The sequence below is a fragment of the Cannabis sativa genome, chromosome 7, assembly GCF_029168945.1.
Source record: "Cannabis sativa cultivar Pink pepper isolate KNU-18-1 chromosome 7, ASM2916894v1, whole genome shotgun sequence".
NCBI classification, from domain to species: domain Eukaryota; kingdom Viridiplantae; phylum Streptophyta; class Magnoliopsida; order Rosales; family Cannabaceae; genus Cannabis; species Cannabis sativa.
The window spans coordinates 7,408,610-7,414,609 of record NC_083607.1 but is presented as its reverse complement, the minus strand read 5'-3'; positions in this window follow the sequence as shown (position 1 = coordinate 7,414,609).

Below are 6,000 nucleotides of genomic sequence, written 5' to 3'. Positions count from 1 at the left end.
AAGATCCTTTTATTAAACAAATTCTTTATAATTGTATTAGAATTAACAATTATTAATAAACATAGAAATAGTTTCTAGTGTTTATTTAATATAACTCTAGGAAGAGTTGTAAATATTATAGAATTTGTATCAATAATAAAACACTTACACATACAAACATATAAATATAATGTGGTAATAATTGATGAAGATAAAATAAATGAAGCTCATTCTCATAAATTGCAATGGTGAATTTCGAAAATAAAGAAACTTTATTAATAATAAATTAAAAAAAAATGTATTGCAACAATATGAGAAAAACAGGGATAAATATCCCTAACTAAAATTTGAAATCCAAATTGTCTTTAAACTAAAACAATTAATTCAAAAAATAAATTGAAGAGCTTCATCTACATCTGGACGATTTCACCCTTGGTCCAGCTTTCTGATCCAACTCAATTGAGTTCAAGTAGCTTGGCCTATAAGAAGAAGAAAACAAATAAACAAAGTTAGTCCAGAATCATAAATCGAATTGGATAACAATTCACTAAAACTCTTAAAGTTTATAAATAGAAATACCTTGTTTCTTTGCAAGAAGTTTAGGACATTGGGGTTTCCAATGACCTTTTTCATTGCAGTAGAAACACTTTCCTTTAAGTGTAGCATCACCAGAAGGAGCAGCCTTTTTATTCTTCATGGCTTTTGTTCGCTTCTTGGTGTTCTTCTACTTCTTCTTCGACTTGGGCTTCGAAGCAGAGGCAACATTTGCTTCAGGTTTCATCGTCCCATCACCATTCCCAAGATTGTGAGGTTTACTCCCTTTCTTCTTGGGTCCTCCAATCAAATTTTCATAAGTTTGAAGGTCATTGACTAATTGATGAAAGTCAATTTCCTTCTTATTCATGACATAATTTGATGTGTCTGGTAGAAATGCTGGAGTCAGGCTATTCAAGATAAGACTTACTTGAGTAGCACTGTCCATTTCAGCACCATGATCCTGGGCTTCTTGGAAATAACTTGACATTAGGAGAACATGGTCACGCACGTTTTGATGAGGTTCCATCCGTGCATTAATGTACTTCTTAGTTGCATCAAAGCGTGACTGAAGTGATGCCTTACCGAATAGCTCATTTAACTTCGTCATAACTTCAGCAGCCTTCTCGGTTTTAGAAATCCGAGTTTTGAGGGTGTCAACGATGCTAGAAAGCATAAAGTATAGAGCTTTGTCATTTGCTTTCTGCCAACGCTCATACTTTTCTTTCACAGCTTTGGAAGCATTGTCACCAAGCACTTCAGGTGACGGCTCAGTTAAAACAAACAAGACACTTTCTCCTATGAGAACAATATTAATGTTCACATTCCACTTATTAAAGTTAGATCCATTCAGCTTGTTTTCAGTCAACAGTGATAACATGAGATTCATTTTGATAATACAGGATACTACAAAATAATAGAAATCAACAAATAGAAATTAATAATGGTTTAACACAAAATCAATTCAGAAATATAAGCACATAGCAAGTTGGAAGGATATGAGAAAATACTTAAAAAAATCAATCCTAAATAATTTTCAAGGTTTTTCAACAAACTGATATCAGTGTCCCGTTTAGGCGAGAGTCAAAGCTACCATCCATTGAATAGAGTTGTCAGCTCATCTAAAATGTTAAACATTCTAGCAACCTTTTATTCGATCAAGATTGGAATCCAGCGTTGTCCCGTTTAGGCGAGAGTCAAGGCTATTCTATCTTATGAGCTTCTACCATTGTTTCGCAATTTGCAAGTCAAATATAGTCGCCACCATTAGGGTGATCCATACCATATAAAACACTTACAAACTACTTATCTTTCGAGATTAAATGGTGCGAAATTGCTAATGAACGTTCCTCCATTAGGGAGGATTACTCACTAAAACAAACGCGATGTAAAACTCACAATGGAGATCGAATATATTAATAATAATAAAGCTCATTCTTTAAAATTTATTTTCTTTATTATTCTAATAAATATACTCTCATTAAATTCGAAATTTAGAATTAAAATTCAAAAATAAGAATTTAATATAATATTTATAAAATTATACTTAGATGGTGATTGAAATAAAATTAATTATTTCCATCTTAGTAATAATCTTAAATATAAATATTAAGGAAATTAATTTAAGTTGAATTAAATTAGATTAATTTGCAACTTAAAAATTTCCTTGAGAATATATTTATTGTATTCGAAAAATTAAGTATAATTATATAATTTTCGAAAAATAATAAAAATATAAAAGAAATACATTAAGCAAAAATATCACATATCTAGATTTTCTTTTGAATAGTTAATTCAATTTCTAATAATATATATATTTTAAATTCATTTATTTTAAATTAATCAAAGATGAAAAAATTATTGATTTAAGTTGGCCCAAGAATTAATTAAAATAAATAATTAATTTACAACTCAATCTATTTTTCAAAATAAAAAATTCGAAAATATTGCATGATTAAAATGCAAATTTCGAAATTGATTAATAAAATAAAGAAAAATATATATTTTTTGAAAATTATTTAAATTTAAGTTGAAAAATTTAATTTCAACTTAAAAATAATTTTCTATTTAATTAAGTGTCATGAAAAATAAATATTTAAGTATCATGATGAAAATCAACTTCGATATTTAAATTTTCAAGTTAATTAAATGTATTAAATTCAAGAAATAAATAATTAAGTGTAGAGAAGGCTTAATTATTAATTTCTAGTTTAATACTAGGAAAAATATACTTAAATAAAATTGTACCAAAATTAATTATTTAAATAATTAATCTCACAATTTATAATATTTTTCCTATTTAAATATTAGAAATAATAAGTAGTCTAGAAATAACTATCTAGAAAATATCTTATTTGACTAAGTATCTTTTCAACAAAAATTTGAAAACTATCTAATTTAAGTTATATAGAAAAAAATCTAAAAACTTAAATAATTTCAAATTTAGATTTAATTAAATATCAAAAATTAAGTTATAACCACTTAATTTGAAGATATCTTTTTAAGTTAATATTCGAAAAGATATTAACCTAAAAAAAAATATCTAAAATATTCCATTTTAAGTTAATATTCGAAAAGATATTAACTTAAAAAATATCTTAAGAATCTTTAATAACTAATGCCTAGGATTCCTCAACTTAGTTTAAAATTTAAATAAAATATTCAAATTTAAGTTAGATAAGAAAAATCAGTTGATACAACTGATTTATAACTTAAATAGGAATATTTAATTAAATAAGCTCCAGAAAGAATCTAGTTAGTTAAAATTCTATATTTAATTAAATACAAGAAAAATACAAATAGTTTATCTAGAAATAATATCTAAAACTAAAAGTGTTTTTCTTAAAAAATTAACTTTAAAATATTAAAATGAAAATAAATTTTCATATATTTTAAAAGTTAATTATGTTGCTAATTCAATTTTATTAGGTCAAACTAATGTAATTAACCTAGTACAGTTACTTAAATCACGCAAATGGGCCTTCACAATTGGGGTAGTTCATGTGAGGGGGTGCTGGGTTCAGTATGTCGTACCCACTTCTATGGCTCCCAACTCTCACAGAAGGCCCAAAAGAGAGGAATTTAACCTTAAAATAAATAACTGTTATTAATTGAATAGGTCCAATAACTAAATGGACCTTAAATAAAATCTATCATAATGTGACATTTTATTTAGGAACAACCTATATGCATCTATATAATAAAATAAACACATAGGCTCATTATATTGATAATAGCTAACTCATTATATTACTTCCATGTTTAAAGAAAATATGTGTCACATAGGGAATTGTGGAATAGACTCCACCCCTAAGAATATACATATATGGTACTTGTGGATAACCTCCACCCCTAAGTATATAGAGATTATGATCCACCCCTAAAGGTTGTAAAGATCATTATTCTCTAAGTGTGATAGAGTTTATGTGGAGTTGAATACTATCCAGAGTTCATTAGATATAAAAGATCGTTGAACTACATAGTTTTCTTAACTTTTCTCCACCCCTATCAGATCAAAAGATCCTTTTATTAAACAAATTCTTAATAATTGTATTAGAATTAACAATTATTAATAAACATAGAAATAATTTCTAGTGTTTATTTAATATAACTCTACGAAGAGTTGTGAATATTATAGAATTTGCATCAATAATAAAAACACTTACACATACAAACATATAAATATAATGTGGTAATAATTGATGAAGATAAATAAATGAAGCTCATTCTCATAAATTGCAATTATTGAATTTCGAAAATAAAGAAACTTTATTAATAATAAAAAAAATATTGCAACAATATGAGAGAAATAGGGATAAATATCCCTAACTAAAATTTGAAATCCAAATTGTCTTTAAACTAAAACAATTAATTCAAAAATAAATTGAAGAGCTTCATCTTCATCTGGACGATTTCACCCTTGGTCCAGCTTTCCAATCCAACTCATCTGAGTTCAAGTAGCTTGGCCTATAGGAAGAAGAAAACAAATAAACAAAGTTAGTCCAGAATCATTAATCCAAGCATAGGCGGACCCACATTGTAGCGAGGGGGGGCAGTCGCCCCCCCTGAAAAAAAAAATCGAGAAAAAAATGTATATGTATTTTAATTAGTTACAACATATATTTGTATTAAAAGATGATATGTATAGACATAATAGTAACCTTGGTGTAATGGTTAAGGTAGTTGGTAAATAGGTTAGAGGGTAAAGGTTCAAACCCCACTAACTACACTTTATATTTTCTTTTTAAATTTATTTACGCCCCCCTCACTTTAAATTCTGGGTCCGCCACTGAATCCAAGTGGATAATAATTCACTAAACTCTTAAAGTTTATAAATAGAAATACCTTGTTTCTTTGCAAGAAGTTTAGGACATTGGGGTTTCCGATGACCTTTTTCATTGCAGTAGAAACACTTTCCTTTAAGTGTAGCATCACCAGAAGGAGCAGCCTTTTTATTCTTCATGGCTTTTGTTCGCTTCTTGGTGTTCTTCCACTTCTTCTTCAATTTGGGTTTCAAAGCAGAGGCAACATTTGCTTCAGGTTTGTTCGTCCCATTACCATTCCCAGGATTATGAGGTTTATTCCCTTTCTTCTTGGGTCCTCCAATCAAATTTTCATAAGTTTGAAGGTCATTGACTAATTCATGAAAGTCAATTTCCTTCTTATTCATGACATAATTTGATGTGTATGGTAGAAATGCTGGAGTCAGGCTATTCAAGATAAGGCTTACTTGAGTAGCACTGTCCATTTCAGCACCATGATCCTGAGCTTCTTGGAAATAACTCGACATGAGGAGAACATGGTCACGCACGTTTTGATGAGGTTCCATCCTTGCATTAATGTACTTCTTTGTCGCGTCAAAGCGTGACTGAAGTGATGCCTTACCGAATAGCTCATTTAACTTCGTCATAACTTCAGCAGCCTTCTCGGTTTTAGAAAATCGAGTTTTGAGGGTGTCAACGATGCTAGAAAGCATAAAGTATAGAGCTTTGTCATTTGCTTTCTGCCAACGCTCATACTTTTCTTTCACAGCTTTGGATGCATTGTCCCCATGCACTTCAGGTGACGGCTCAGTTAAAACAAACAAGGCACTTTCTCCTATGAGAGCAATATTAATGTTCTCATTCCACTTAGTAAAGTTAGATCCATTCAGCTTATTTTCAGTCAGCAGTGATAACATGGGATTCATTTTGATAATACAGGATACTAAAAAATAATAGAAATCAACAAATAGAAATTAATAATGGTTTAACACAAAATTAATTCAGAAATTATAAGCACATAGCAAGTAAGAATGATATGAGAAAATACTTAAAAAATTCAATCCTAAATAATTTCTAAGGTTTTTCAACAAACTGATATCAATGTCCCGTTTAGGCGAGAGTCAAAGCTACCATCCATTGAATAGAGTTGTCAGCTCATCTAAAATGTTAAACATTCTAGCAACCTTTTATTCGATCAAGATTGCAATCCAGCGTTGTCCCGTTT